The sequence below is a fragment of the Danio rerio genome, chromosome 5 (assembly GCF_052040795.2).
Source record: "Danio rerio strain M-AB ecotype USA chromosome 5, GRCz13ab, whole genome shotgun sequence".
Lineage (NCBI taxonomy): Eukaryota > Metazoa > Chordata > Actinopteri > Cypriniformes > Danionidae > Danio > Danio rerio.
The window spans coordinates 63,406,939-63,422,417 of record NC_141025.1 but is presented as its reverse complement, the minus strand read 5'-3'; the positions used below and the strand labels follow the sequence as shown (position 1 = coordinate 63,422,417).

General features: G+C 43.8%; 1 protein-coding gene and 2 long non-coding RNA genes across 4 annotated transcripts in view; 1 reads left to right on the top strand and 2 right to left on the bottom strand.

The window, feature by feature from the left end:
• LOC137490176 (uncharacterized) overlaps window positions 1–15,479 on the bottom strand; it is a 331,069-nt gene that overhangs the window by 224,839 nt on the left and 90,751 nt on the right. The window lies entirely within an intron of this gene.
• Window positions 1–15,479, top strand: part of man2a1 (mannosidase, alpha, class 2A, member 1) — a 178,848-nt gene that overhangs the window by 118,957 nt on the left and 44,412 nt on the right.
• Window positions 6,425–13,979, bottom strand: LOC147844422 (uncharacterized). 2 transcript variants are annotated; one of them, XR_015491890.1, is made up of 3 exons: window positions 13,819–13,979; window positions 11,060–11,330; window positions 6,425–7,984 (listed from the first exon to the last, which is right to left on the bottom strand). It is a non-coding gene; the product is annotated as an uncharacterized LOC147844422 (long non-coding RNA). The 2 variants fall into 2 exon arrangements; XR_015491889.1 differs by lacking the exon at window positions 13,819–13,979 and adding an exon at window positions 8,770–8,907 and having other exon boundaries at window positions 11,198–11,605.

The following is a 15,479-nucleotide window of genomic DNA, read 5'->3' as shown; positions in this document are numbered from 1 at the left end:
GGGACCGAGCACCGAACGGTGCAAGGCCCTATTGGAATTGCTCCGTTTATTATTATTATTATTATTATTCTTTTCCGGAATGAATTGCGATTTAGAGGGGCTAAACATGCCCGAAAACTCACGCAACTTTGCACACGCCTCAGAAGTGGCGAAAATTTACGTTTGTTACAGGTCTCGGAAGTGGGCGTGGCAAAATGACTCGACAGCGCCACCTAGAAAAATTAAACGGACAAGCCCCCGATCCACGAATCACGCACATGCACGAAAATTGGCACACACCTTAAACACACCAAAACATACGAAAAAGTCTCTTGGAGCCATATCTCAAACCCAACAGGAAGTCGGATATTTTTAACTTCCTGCGGCGAAAAAGTGGCATTTTTGCCATTTCCAGGCGTTGTATTTTAACGAACTCCTCCTAGGGATTTTATCCGATCGACACCAAAATTGGGTTTTGTCATCTAAAGGCCTTGGCGATGTTAAATTGCGAAGCTTTAGAGTTTTCGTCGATGGGCGTGTCCGTGGCGGCCTCGCAAACTTTGACGATTCGCCACAAAACAGGAAGTCATTATAACTCAGGCATGCATTATCCGATCTGCTTCAAATTTCACACGCTTGATAAGAGTCCTGACCTGAACACGTTTATATGCTGATATCCAGATAGAGTTATAGCGCCACCTGCTGGCAACAGGAAATGACATGTTTTACAGAGTAACAAACTCCTCCCACAAATTTTTTCGTATCAGCACCAAATTTGGGTTGTGTTATCTGAAAACCCTAGCGATGATATATTGTGAAGATCTAGAGTTTTCACAGAGGGGCGTGTCCGTGGCGGCATGACAAACCTCAACACTTCGCCATGGAACAGGAAGTCCTTATAACTAAACCACACAATGTCTGATCTGCCTGAAACTTCACATGATTGATAAAAGTCCTCTCCTGAACACATCTATATAACAATATTGAGTCAGTCATAGCGCCACCTGCTGGCAGAAGGAAGTTTGGCTTGTAACTCAGCCACACAAACTCCGATCTGCCTAAATCTCACATGGTTGAGAAAAGTCCTCTCCTGAGCACATCTATATAATAATATTGAGTCTTTAATAGCTCCACCTGCTGGCATAATGTAGTTTGTCTTATAAGACAATCTCCACACAATCTCTGATCTGCCTGAAACTTCACATGGTTGATAAAAGTCCACTCCTGAACACATCCACATAACAATATTGAGTCAGTCATAACGCCACCTGCTGGCAGAAGGTAGTTTGGCTTATAACTCAGCCACACAATGTCCCATGTGCCTGAAACTTTACATGGTTGATAAGATTCCTCTCCAGAAGACATCTACATGCCAATCTTGAGTCACAGTTATAGCGCCACCTGCTGACAGGAGGAAGTTTGGCATAAATCTGTGATTTTCTTAGATTTTTTAAATAATATTGGCTTAAATTATTATTGTTCACTGTTCTCTGTCATCGAAAGGTCACCGGGCGGCGGTGAGCCCGGGTGCGAGGTCCCTATCATCGCTGCTTGCAGCTTTAATTATTATTAGGGACCGAGCACCGAACGGTGCAAGGCCCTATTGGAATTGCTCCGTTTATTATTATTATTATTATTATTATTATTATTATTCTTTTCCGGAATGAATCGCGATTTTGAGGGGCTAAACATGCCCGAAAACTCACGGAACTTTGCACACGCCTCAGAAGTGGCGAAAATTTACGTTTATTATGGGTCTCGGAAGTGGGCGTGGCAAAATGACTCGACAGCGCCACCTAGAAAAATTAAACGGACGAGCCCCCGATCCACGAATCACGCACATGCACGAAAATTGGCACACACCTCAAACATGCCAAAACATACGAAAAAGTCTCTTGGAGCCATATCTCAAATCCAACAGGAAGTCAGATATTTTTAACTTCCTGCAGCGAAAAAGTGGCATTTTTGCCATTTCCAGGCGTTGTATTTTAACGAACTCCTCCTAGGGATTTTATCCGATCAACACCAAAATTAGGTTTTGTCATCTAAAGGCCTTGGCGATGTTAAATTGCGAAGCTTTAGAGTTTTCGTCGATGGGTGTGTCCGTGGCGGCTTCGCAAACTTTGACGATTCGCCACAAAACAGGAAGTCATTATAACTCAGTGATACATTATCCGATCTGCCTCAAAATTCACACGCTTGATAAGCGTCCTGACCTGAACACGTTTACATGCCACTATCCAGATACAGTTATAGCGCCACCTGCTGGCCACAGGAAATGACATGTTTTACAGTGTGACAAACTCCTCCCACAAACTTTATTGTACCAGCACCAAATTTGAGTGGTGTTATCTGAAAGCTCTAGCGATGATATATTGTGAAGATCTAGAGTTTTCGCAGAGGGGCGTGTCTGTGGCGGCATGACAAACCTCAACGCTTCGCCATGGAACAGGAAGTCCTTATAACTCAACCACACCAAGTCCGATCAGCCTAAAACTTCACATGCTTGATAAAAGTCCTTTCCCGAACACATCCCCATAACAATAGTGAAGTGGGCGTGGCAAAATGACTCGACAGCGCCACCTATAAAAATTAAACGGACGAGCCCCTGATCTACGAATCACGCACATGCACGAAAATTGGCACACACCTCAACCACGCCAAAACATACGAAAAAGTCTCTTGGAGCCATATCTCAAACCCAACAAGAAGTCGGATATTTTTAACTTCCTGCGGCAAATAAGTGGCATTTTTGCCATTTCCAGGCGTTGTATTTTAACGAACTCCTCCTAGGGATTTTATCTGATCGACACCAAAATTAGGTTTTGTCATCTAAAGGCCTTGGCGATGTTAAATTGTGAAGCTTTAGAGTTTTTGTCAATGGGCGTGTCCGTGGCGGCCTCGCAAACTTTGACGATTCGCCACAAAATTGGAAGTCATTATAACTCAGGCATGCATTATCTAATCTGCCTCAAAATTCACATGTTTAATAAGAGTCCTGACCTGAACACATTTACATGCCAATATCCAGATACAGTTACAGCGCCACCTGCTGGCCACAAGAAATGTCATGATTTACAGAGTAACAAACTCCTCCCACAAAATTTTTCGTATCAGCTCCAAGTTTGGTTGGTTGTTATCTGAAAGTTCTAGCAATTACATTTTGTTAGGGTCTGAAAATTTCACAGAAGGGCGTGTCTGTGGCAGCATGACAAACCTCAACGCTTCGCCATGGAACAGGAAGTCCTCATAACTCAACCACACAAAGTCCGATCAGCCTGAAACTTCACATGGTTGATAAAAGTCCTCCCCTGAACACATTCACATAACAATATTGAGTCACAGTCATAGCGCCACCTGATAGCAGAAGGTAGTTTGGCTTATAACTCAGCCAAACAATGTCCGATCTGCCTGAAAATTCACAGGTTAGATGAGATGCCTCTCCTAAAGACATCTACATGCCGATCTTGAGTCACAGTTATAGCGCCACCTGCTGACAGGAGGAAGTTTTGCATAAATCTGTGATTTTTCTCAGGTTCTTTATATATATCGGCTGAAATTAATATTGTTCGCTGTTCTCTGTTATCCTGAGGCTACCGGGCGGCGGTGAGCCTGGGTGCGAGGTCCCTATCATCGCTGCTTGCAGCTTTAATTATTATTATTATTCCGCCCCCTATCGGGGCACTTTTGAGGGTCTAAACATGCCCGAAAACTCATGAAAATTTGCACACACACCAAACCCGGTGTAAATAGCAGGTTGATATGGGTCACGGAAGTGGGCGTGGCAAAATGACTCGACAGCGCCACCTAGAAAAATTAAACGGACGAGCCCCCGATCCACGAATCACACACATGCACGAAAATTGGCACACACCTCAAACACGGCAAAACATATGAAAAAGTCTCTTGGAGCCATATCTCAAACCCAACAGGAAGTCGGATATTTTTGACTTCCTGCGGCGAAAAAGTGGCGTTTTTGCCATTTCCAGGCGTTGTATTTTAACGAACTCCTCCTAGGGATTTTATCCGATCGACACCAAAATTGGGTTTTGTCATCTAAAGGCCTTGGCGATGTTAAATTGCGAAGCTTTAGAGTTTTCGTCGATGGGCGTGTCCGTGGCGGCCTCGCAAACTTTGGCGATTCGCCACAAAACAGGAAGTCGTTATAACTCAGGCATGCATTACCCGATCTGCCTCAAAATTCACACGTTTGATAAGAGTCCTGACCTGAACACGTTTACATGCCGATATCCAGATACAGTTATTGCGCCACCTGCTGGCCACAGGAAATGTCATGTTTTACACTGTGACAAACTCCTCCCACAAATTTTATGCTATCAGCACCAAAATTGAGTGGTGTCATCTGAGAGCTCTATCGGTGATATATTGTAAAGATCTAGAGTTTTTGCAGAGGGGCGTGTCTGTGGCGGCATGACAAACCTCAACGCTTCGCCAAGGAACAGGAAGTCCTTATAACTCAACCACACAATGTCTGATCTGCCTGAAACTTCACATGGTTGATAAACGTCATCTCTTGAACACATCCACATAACAATATTGAAGTGGGCGTGGCAAAATGACTCGACAGCGCCACCTAGAAAAATTAAACGGACGAGCCCCTGATCTACGAATCACGCACATGCGCGAAAATTGGCACACACCTCAAACACGCCAAAACATACGAAAAAGTCTCTTGGAGCCATATCTCAAACCCAACAGGAAGTCAGATATTTTTAACTTCCTGCTGCAAATAAGTGGCATTTTTGCCATTTCCAGGCGTTGTATTTTAACGAACTCCTCCTAGGGATTTTATGCTATCGACACCAAAATTGGGTTTTGTCATCTAAAGGCTTTGGCGATGTTAAATTGCGGAGCTTTATAGTTTTTGTCGATGGGCGTGTCCGTGGCGGCCCCGCAAACTTTGACGATTCGCCACAAAACCGGAAGTCATTATAACTTAGGCATGCATTATCCGATCTGCCTCAAAATTCACATGTTTAATAAGAGTCCTGACCTGAACACGTTTACATGCCAATATCCAGATACAGTTATAGCGCCACCTGCTGGCCACAGGAAATGTCATGATTTACAGAGTAACAAACTCCTCCCACTATTTTTTTTTGTATCAGCACCAAGTTTGGTGGGTTGTTATCTGAAAGCTTAAGTGATGATATTTTGTGAAGGTCTAGAGTTTTTGCAGAGGGGTGTGTCCGTGGCGGCATGACAAACCTCAACGCTTCGCAGTGGAACAGGAAGTCCTTATATCTAAACCACACAAAGTCAGATCAGCCTGAAACTTCACATGGCTCATAAAAGTCCTCTTCTGAACACATCCCCAAAACAGTAATGAGTCAGTCATAACGCCACCTGCTGGCAGAAGGTAGATAGGCTTATAACTCAGCCAAACAACATCCGATCTGCCTGAAACTTCACATGGTTGTTTAAATTCCATTACTGAAGGCATCTACATGCCAATCTTAAGTCACAGTTATAGCGCCACTTGCTGGCAGATGGTAGTTTGCATTATAACTCAACCACACAAAGTCCGATCTGCCTGAAAGTTTACATGGTTGATAAAAGTCCTCTCCTGAACACATATATGTGCCAATATGGAGTCAGTCATTGCGCCACCTGCTGGCAGAAGGTATTTTGGCTTATAACTCACCCACACAATGTCTGAACAGCTTGAAACTTCACATGGTGGATAAAAGTCCTCACCTGAACACATCTACATAATAATATTGAGTCTGTCATTGCGCCACCTGCTGGCAGAAGGTAGTTTGGCTTATAACTCAGCCAGACAAGGTCTGAACAGCTTGAAACTTCACATTGTGCATAAAAGACCTCTCCCAAACACATATACATGCCAATATTGAGTCAGTCATAGCACCACCTAGTGACAGAAGAAATTTTGGCTCATAACTCAACCACATAATGTCTGATATTCCTGAAACTTCACAGGGTTGATAAAAGTCCTCTCCTGAACACATCTACATGCCAATCTTGACTCACAGTCATAGCGCCATCTGCTGACAGGAAGAAGTTTGGCATAAATCTGTGATTTTCTCTGGTTCTTTATATATATCGGCTTAAATTAATATTGTTCGCTGTTCTCTCTGTCATCCTGAGGCTACCGGGCGGCGGTGAGCCCGGGTGCGAGGTCCCTATCATCGCTGCTTGCAGCTTTAATTAGGGACCGAGCACCGAAACGGTGCGTAGGCCCTATTGGAATTGCTCCGTTTATTATTAGGGACCGAGCACCGAAACGGTGCGTAGGCCCTATTGGAATTGCTCCGTTTATTAGGGACCGAGCACCGAAACGGTGCGTAGGCCCTATTGGAATTGCTCCGTTTATTATTATTATTATTATTAGGGACCGAGCACCGAACGGTGCAAGGCCCTATTGGAATTGCTCCGTTTATTATTATTATTCTTCCGACTTCTTCCGCGGAATGAATCGCGGTTTTGAGGGGCTAAACATGCCCGAAAACTCACGCAACTTTGCACACGCCTCAGAAGTGGCGAAAATTTACGTTTGTTATGGGCTTTGGAAGTGGGCGTGGCAAAATGACTCGACAGCGCCACCTAGAAAAATTAAACGGACGAGCCCCCGATCCACAAATCACGCACATGCACGAAAATTGGCACACACCTCAAACACACCAAAACATACGAAAAAGTCTCTTGGAGCCATATCTCAAACCCAACAGGAAGTTGGATATTTTTAACTTCCTGCGGCGAAAAAGTGGCGTTTTTGCCATTTCCAGGCGTTGTATTTTAACGAACTCCTCCTAGGGATTTTATCCGATCGACACCAAAATTGGGTTTTGTCATCTAAAGGCCTTGGCGATGTTAAATTGCGAAGCTTTAGAGTTTTCGTCGATGGGCGTGTCCGTGGCGGCCTCGCAAACTTTGACGATTCGCCACAAAACAGGAAGTCGTTATAACTCAGGCATGCATTATCAGATCTGCCTCAAAATTCACACATTTAATAAAAGTCCTGACCTGAACACGTTTACATGCCGATATCCAGATACAGTTACAGCGCCACCTGCTGGCCACAGGAAATGACATGATTTACGGAGTTATAAACTCCTTCCACAAATTTTATCGTATCAACACCAAAATTGAGTGGTGTTATCTGAAAGCTCTAGCGATGATATATTGTGAAGATCTAGAGTTTTCGTCGAGGGGCGTGTCTGTGGCGGCATGACAAACCTCAACGCTTCGCCATGGAACAGAAAGTCCTTATAACACAACCACACAATGTCCGATCTGCCTGAAACTTCACATGGTTGATAAACGTCATCTCTTGAACACATTTACAAAACAATATTGAAGTGGGCGTGGCAAAATGACTCGACAGCGCCACCTAGAAAAATTAAACGGACGAGCCCCCGCTCTACGAATCACGCACATGCACAAAAATTGGCACACACCTCAAACATGGCAAAACATACGAAAAAGTCTCTTGGAGCCATATCTCAAACCCAACAGGAAGTCAGATATTTTTAACTTCCTGTGGCAAAAAAGTGGCGCTTTTGCCATTTTCAGGCGTTGTATTTTAACGAACTCCTCCTAGGGATTTTATCTGATAAACACCAAAATTGGGTTTTGTCATCTTAAAGCCTTGGTGATGTTAAATTGCGAAGCTTTAGAGTTTTTGTCGATGGGCGTGTCCGTGGCGGCCTCGCAAACTTTGATGATTCGCCACAAAACAGGAAGTCTTTATAACTCAGGCATGCATTATCAGATCTGCCTCAAAATTCACACATTTCATAACAGTCCTGACCTGATCAGGTTTACGTGCCGATATCCAGTTACAGTTATAGCGCCACCTGCTGGCCACAGGAAATTACATGTTTGACACTGTAACAATCTCCTACCACAAACTTTTCCGTATCAGCACCAAAATAGAGTGGAGTCATCTGAAAGCTCTAGCGATGATATATTGTGAAGATCTAGAGTTTTTGCAGAGGGGCGTGTCTGTGGTGGCATGACAAACCTCAACGCTTCGCCATGGAACAGGAAGTCCTTATAACACAACCACACAATGTCCGATCTGCCTGAAACTTCACATGGTTGATAAACGTCATCTCTTGAACACATCCACATAACAATATTGAAGTGGGCGTGGCAAAATGACTCGACAGCGCCACCTAGAAAAATTAAACGGACGAGCCCCCGATCTACGATTCACGCACATGCACAAAAATTGGCACACACCTCAAACATGGCAAAACATACGAAAAAGTCTCTTGGAGCCATATCTCAAACCCAACAGGAAGTCGGATATTTTTAACTTCCTGTGGCGAAAAAGTGGCGCTTTTGCCATTTTCAGGCATTGTATTTTAACGAACTCCTCCTAGGGATTTTATCTGATAATTACCAAAATTGGGTTTTGTCATCTTAAAGCCTTGGTGATGTTAAATTGCGAAGCTTTAGAGTTTTCATCGATGGGCGTATCCGTGGCGGCCTCGCAAACTTTGATGATTCGCCACAAAACAGGAAGTCTTTATAACTGGCATGCAATATTCGATCTGCCTCAAAATTCACACATTTAATAACAGTCCTGACCTGATCAGGTTTACGTGCCGATATCTAGTTACAGTTATAGCGCCACCTGCTGGCCACAGGAAATTACATGTTTGACACTGTAACAAACTCCTTCCACAAACTTTCCCGTATCAGCACCAAAATAGAGTGGTGTAATCTGAAAGCTCTAGCGATGATATATTGTGAAGATCTAGAGTTTTTGCAGAAGGGCGTGTCTGTGGTGGCATGACAAACCTCAACGCTTCGCCATGGAACAGGAATTTCTTATAACTCAACCACACAATGTCTGATCTGCCTGAAACTTCACATGATTGATAAAAGTCCTCTCCTGAACACATCCACATAACAATATTGAGTCAGTCATAGCGCCACCTGCTGTCAGAAGAAATTTTGGCTTGTAACTCGGCCACACAATGTCCAATCTGCCTGAAACTTCACATGATTGATGAAAGTCCTCTCCTAAACACATCTACATAATAATATTGAGTCTTTCATAGCGCCACCTGCTGGCAGAATGTAGTTTGTCTTAAAACACAATCTCCACACAATCTCTGATCTGCCTGAAACTTCACATGGTTGATAAAAGTCTGCTCCTGAACACATCCACATAACAATATTGAGTCAGTCATAACGCCACCTGCTGGCAGAAGGTAGTTTGGCTTATAACTCAGCCACACAATGTCCCATGTGCCTGAAACTTCACATGGTTGATAACATTCTTCTCCGGAAGACATCTACATGCCAATCTTAAGTCACAGTTATAGCGCCACCTGCTGACAGGAGGAAGTTTGGCATAAATCTGTGATTTTCTTAGATCTTTTTTTATATATTGGCTTAAATTATTATTGTTCGCTGTTCTCTGTCATCGTAAGGTCACCGGGCGGCGGTGAGCCCGGGTGCGAGGTCCCTATCATCGCTGCTTGCAGCTTTAATTATTATTCTTCTTCTTCTTCTTCTTCTTCTTCCGCGGAATGAATCGCGGTTTTGAGGGGCTAAACATGCCCGAAAACTCACGCAACTTTGCACACGCCTCAGAAGTGGCGAAAATTTACGTTTGTTATGGGCTTCGGAAGTGGGCATGGCAAAATGACTCGACAGCGCCACCTAGAAAAATTAAACGGACGAGCCCCCGATATACGAATCACGCACATGCACGAAAATTGGCACACACCTCAAACATGCCAAAACATACGAAAAAGTCTCTTGCAGCCATATCTCAAACCCAACAGGAAGTCGGATATTTTTAACTTCCTGCGGCGAAAAAGTGGCGTTTTTGCCATTTCCAGAGGTTGTATTTTAACGAACTCCTCCTAGGGATTTTATCCGATCAACACCAAAATTGGGTTTTGTCATCTAAAGGCCTTGGCGATGTTAAATTGCGAAGCTTTAGAGTTTTCATCGATGGGCGTGTCCGTGGCGGCCTCGCAAACTTTGACGATTCGCCACAAAACAGGAAGTCGTTATAACTCAGGCATGCATTATCAGATCTGCCTCAAAATTCACACGTTTAATAACAGTCCTGACCTGAACACGTTTACATGCCAATAACCAGATACAGTTACAGCGCCACCTGCTGGCCACAGGAAATGACATGATTTACGGAGTAACAAACACCTCCCACAAATTTTATCGTATCAGCACCAAAATTGGGTGGTGTCATCTGAAAGCTCTAGTGATAATATATTGTGGAGATCTAGAGTTTTTGCCGAGGGGCGTGTCCGTGGCGGCATGACAAACCTCAACGCTTCGCCATGGAACAGGAAGTCCTTATAACTCAACCACACAATATCCGATCTGCGTGAAACTTCACATGGTTGATAAACGTCATCTCTTGAACACATCCACATAACAATATTGAAGTGGGCGTGGCAAAATGACTCGACAGCGCCCCCTAGAAAAATTAAACGGACGAGCCCCCGATCTACGAATCACGCACATGCACGAAAATTGGCACAAACCTCAAACATGACAAAACATACGAAAAAGTCTCTTGGAGCCATATCTCAAACCCAACAGGAAGTCGGGTATTTTTAACTTCCTGTGGCGAAAAAGTGGCATTTTTGCCATTTCCAGGCATTGTATTTTAACGAACTCCTCCTAGGGATTTTATCTGATCGACACCAAAATTGGGTTTTGTCATCTAAAGGCCTTGGTGATGTTAAATTGCGAAGCTTTAGAGTTTTCATCGATGGGCGTGTCCGTGGCGGCCTCGCAAACTTTGATGATTTGCCACAAAACAGGAAGTCATTATAACTCAGGCATGCAATATTCAATCTGCCTCAAAATTCACACATTTAATAAGAGTCCTGACCTGATCAGGTTTACGTGCCGATATCCAGTTACAGTTATAGCGCCACCTGCTGGCCACAGGAAATTACATGTTTGACACTGTAACAAACTCCTTCCACAAACTTTCCCGTATCAGCACCAAAATAGAGTGGTGTCATCTGAAAGCTCTACAGATGATATATTGTGAAGATCTAGAGTTTTTGTAAAGGGGTGTGTCTGTGGTGGCATGACAAACCTCAACGCTTCGCCATGGAACAGGAAGTCCTCATAACTCAACCACACAATGTCTGATCTGCCTGAAACTTCACATGATTGATAAAAGTCCTCTCCTGAACACATCCACATAACAATATTGAGTCAGTCATAGCGCCACCTGCTGGCAGAAGGTAGTTTGGCTTGTAACTCGGCCACACAATGTCCGATCTGCCTGAAACTTCACATGGTTGATGAAAGTCCTCTCCTGAGCACATCTACATAATAATATTGAGTCAGAGTCATAGCGCCACCTGCTGGCAGAAGGAAGTTTGGCTTGTAACTCGACCACACAATGTCAGATCTGCCTAAAATGTCACATGGTTGATGAAAGTCCTCTCCTGAGCACATCTTCATAATAATATTGAGTCTTTCATAGCGCCACCTGCTGGCAGAATGTAGTTTGTCTTATAAAACAATCTCCACACAATCTCTGATCTGCCTGAAACTTCACATGGTTGATAAGATTCCTCTCCGGAAGACATCTACATGCCAATCTTAAGTCACAGTTATAGCGCCACCTGCTGACAGATGGTAGTTTGCAGTATAACTCAACCACACAAAGTCCGATCTGGCTGAAACTTCACAAGTTTGATTAAAGTCCTCTCCTGAACACATCTACATAACAACATTGAGTCTGTCATTGCGCCACCTGCTAACAAAAGGCAGTTTGGCTTATAACTCAGCCAAACAATGTCCGATCTGCCTGAAACTTCACATGGTTGATAAGTTTCCTCTCCTGAAGACATCTACATGCCAATCGTGAGTCACAGTTATAGCGCCACCTGCTGACAGGAGGAAATTTGGCATAAATCTGTGATTTTCTCAGATTTTTTTTTATATATCGGCTTAAATTATTACTGTTCGCTGTTCTCTGTCATCCTGAGGCCACCGGGCGGCGGTGAGCCCGGGTGCGAGGTCCCTATCATCGCTGCTTGCAGCTTTAATTAGGGACCGAGCACCGAAACGGTGCGTAGGCCCTATTGGAATTGCTCCGTTTATTATTATTATTATTATTATTATTATTATTATTATTATTCTCCTCCGGAATGAATCGCGGTTTTGAGGGGCTAAACATGCCCGAAAACTCACGCAACTTTGCACACGCCTCAGAAGTGGCGAAAATTTACGTTTATTATGGGCTTCGGAAAGGGGTGTGGCAAAATGACTCGACAGCGCCACCTAGAAAAATTAAACGGACGAGCCCCCGATCCACGAATCACGCACATGCACGAAAATTGGCACACATCTCAAACATGCCAAAACATACGAAAAAGTCTCTTGGAGCCATATCTCAAACCCAACAGGAAGTCGGATATTTTTAACTTCCTGCGGCGAAAAAGTGGCGTTTTTGCCATTTCCAGGCGTTGTATTTTAACGAACTCCTCCTAGGGATTTTATCCGATCGACACCAAAATTGGGTTTTGTCATCTAAAGGCCTTGGCGATGTTAAATTGCGAAGCTTTAGAGTTTTCATCGATGGGCGTGTCCGTGGCGGCCTCGCAAACTTTGACGATTCGCCACAAAAGAGGAAGTCGTTATAACTCAGGCATGCATTATCAGATCTGCCTCAAAATTCACACGCTTGATAAGCGTCCTGACCTGAACACGTTTACATGCCGATATCCAGATACAGTTACAGCGCCACCTGCTGGCCACAGGAAATGACATGATTTACGGAGTTATAAACTCCTCCCACAAATTTTATCGTATCAACACCAAAATTGAGTGGTGTCCTCTGAAAGCTCTAGCGATATTATATTGTGAAGATCTAGAGTTTTCGCAGAGGGGTGTGTCCATGGCGGTATGACAAACCTCAACGCTTCGCCATGGAACAGGAAGTCCTCATAACTCAACCACACAATGTCCGATCTGCCTGAAACTTCACATGGTTGATAAACGTCATCTCTTGAACACATCCACATAACAATATTGAAGTAGGCGTGGCAAAATGACTCGACAGCGCCACCTAGAAAAATTAAACAAACGAGCCCCCGACCTACGAATCACGCACATGCACGAAAATTGGCACACACCTCAAACATGGCAAAACATACGAAAAAGTCTCTTGGAGCCATATCTCAAACCCAACAGGAAGTCGGATATTTTTAACTTCCTGTGGCGAAAAAGTGGCCCTTTTGCCATTTCCAGGCGTTGTATTTTAACGAACTCCTCCTAGGGATTTTATCTGATAAACACCAAAATTGGGTTTTGTCATCTTAAAGCCTTGGTGATGTTAAATTGCGAAGCTTTAGAGTTTTCATCGATGGGTGTGTCCGTGGCGGCCTCGCAAACTTTGATGATTCGCCACAAAACAGGAAGTCTTTATAATTCTGGCATGCAATATTCGATCTGCCTCAAAATTCACACATTTAATAACAGTCCTGACCTGATCAGGTTTACGTGCCGATATCCAGTTACAGTTATAGCGCCACCTGCTGGCCACAGGAAATGACATGTTTGACACTGTAACAAACTCCTTCCACAAACTTTCCTGTATCAGCACCAAAATAGAGTGGTGTCATCTGAAAGCTCTAGCGATGATATATTGTAAAGATCTAGAGTTTTTGCAGAGGGGCGTGTCTGTGGTGGCATGACAAACCTCAACGCTTCGCCATGGAACAGGAAATGCTTATAACTCAACCACACAATGTCTGATCTGCCTGAAACTTCACATGGTTGATGAAAGTCCTCTCCTGAGCACTTCTACATAATAATATTGAGTCAGAGTCATAGCGCCACCTGCTGGCAGAATAAATTTTGGCTTGTAACTCGGCCACACAATGTCAGATCTGCCTAAAATGTCACATGGTTGATGAAAGTCCTCTCCTAAACACATCTACATAATAATATTGAGTCTTTCATAGCGCCACCTGCTGGCAGAAGGTAGTTTGGCTTATAACTCAGCCACACAATGTCCCATGTGCCTGAAACTTCACATGGTTGATAAGATTCCTCTCCGGAAGACATCTACATGCCAATCTTAAGTCACAGTTATAGCGCCACCTGCTGACAGAAGGAAGTTTGGCATAAATCTGTGATTTTCTTAGATCTTTTTTTATATATTGGCTTAAATTATTATTGTTCGCTCTTCTCTGTCATCGTAAGGTCACCGGGCGGCGGTGAGCCCGGGTGCGAGGTCCCTATCATCGCTGCTTGCAGCTTTAATTATTATTATTATTATTATTCTCTCCAATGAATCGCGATTTAGAGGGGCTAAACATGCCCGAAAACTCACGCAACTTTGCACACACCTCAGAAGTGGCGAAAATTTACGTTTGTTATGGGCTTCGGAAGTGGGCGTGGCAAAATGACTCGACAGCGCCACCTAGAAAAATGAAATGGACGAGCCCCCGATCCACGAATCACGCACATGCACGAAAATTGGCACACACCTCAAACATGCCAAAACAGACGAAAAAGTCTCTTGGAGCCATATCTCAAACCCAACAGGAAGTCGGATATTTTTGACTTCCTGTAGTGAAAAAGTGGCGTTTTTGCCATTTCCAGGCGTTGTATTTTAACGAACTCCTCCTAGGGATTTTATCCGATCGACACCAGAATTGGGTTTTGTCATCTAAAGGCCTTGGCGATGTTAAATTGCGAAGCTTTAGAGTTTTCGTCGATGGGCGTGTCCGTGGCGGCCTCGCAAACTTTGACGATTCGCCACAAAACAGGAAGTCATTATAACTCAGACATGCATTATCCGATCTGCCTCAAAATTCACACGTTTGATAAGAGTCCTGACCTGAACACGTTTACATGCCAATATCCAGATACAGTTATAGCGCCACCAACTGGCCACAGGAAATTACATGTTTTACAGAGTAACAAACTCCTCCCACAAATTTTATCGTATCAGCACCAAAATTGGGTAGTGTTATCTGAAAGCTCTAGCGATGTTATATTGTGAAGATCTAGAGTTTTTGCAGAGGGGCGTGTCCGTGGCGGCATGACAAACCTCAACGCTTCGCCATGGAACAGGAAGGCTTTATAACTCAACCACACAATGTCCGATCTGCCTGAAACTTCACATGGTTGATAAAAGTCCTCTTCTGAACACATCTACATAACAATATTGAAGTGGGCGTGGCAAATAGACTCGACAGCGCCACCTACAAAAATTAATCGGACGAGCCCCTGATGTACGAATCACTCACATGCACGAAAATTGGCAAACACCTCAAACATGCCGAAACATACGAAAAAGTCTCTTGGTGCCATATCTCAAACTCAACAGGAAGTCGGATATTTTTAACTTCCTGCTGAAAAAAAGAGGCATTTTTGCCATTTCCAGGTGTTGTATTTTAACGAACTCCTCCTAGGGATTTTATCCGATCAACACCAAAATTTGGTTTTGTCATTTAAAGGCCTTGGTGATGTTAAATTGCGAAGATTTAGAG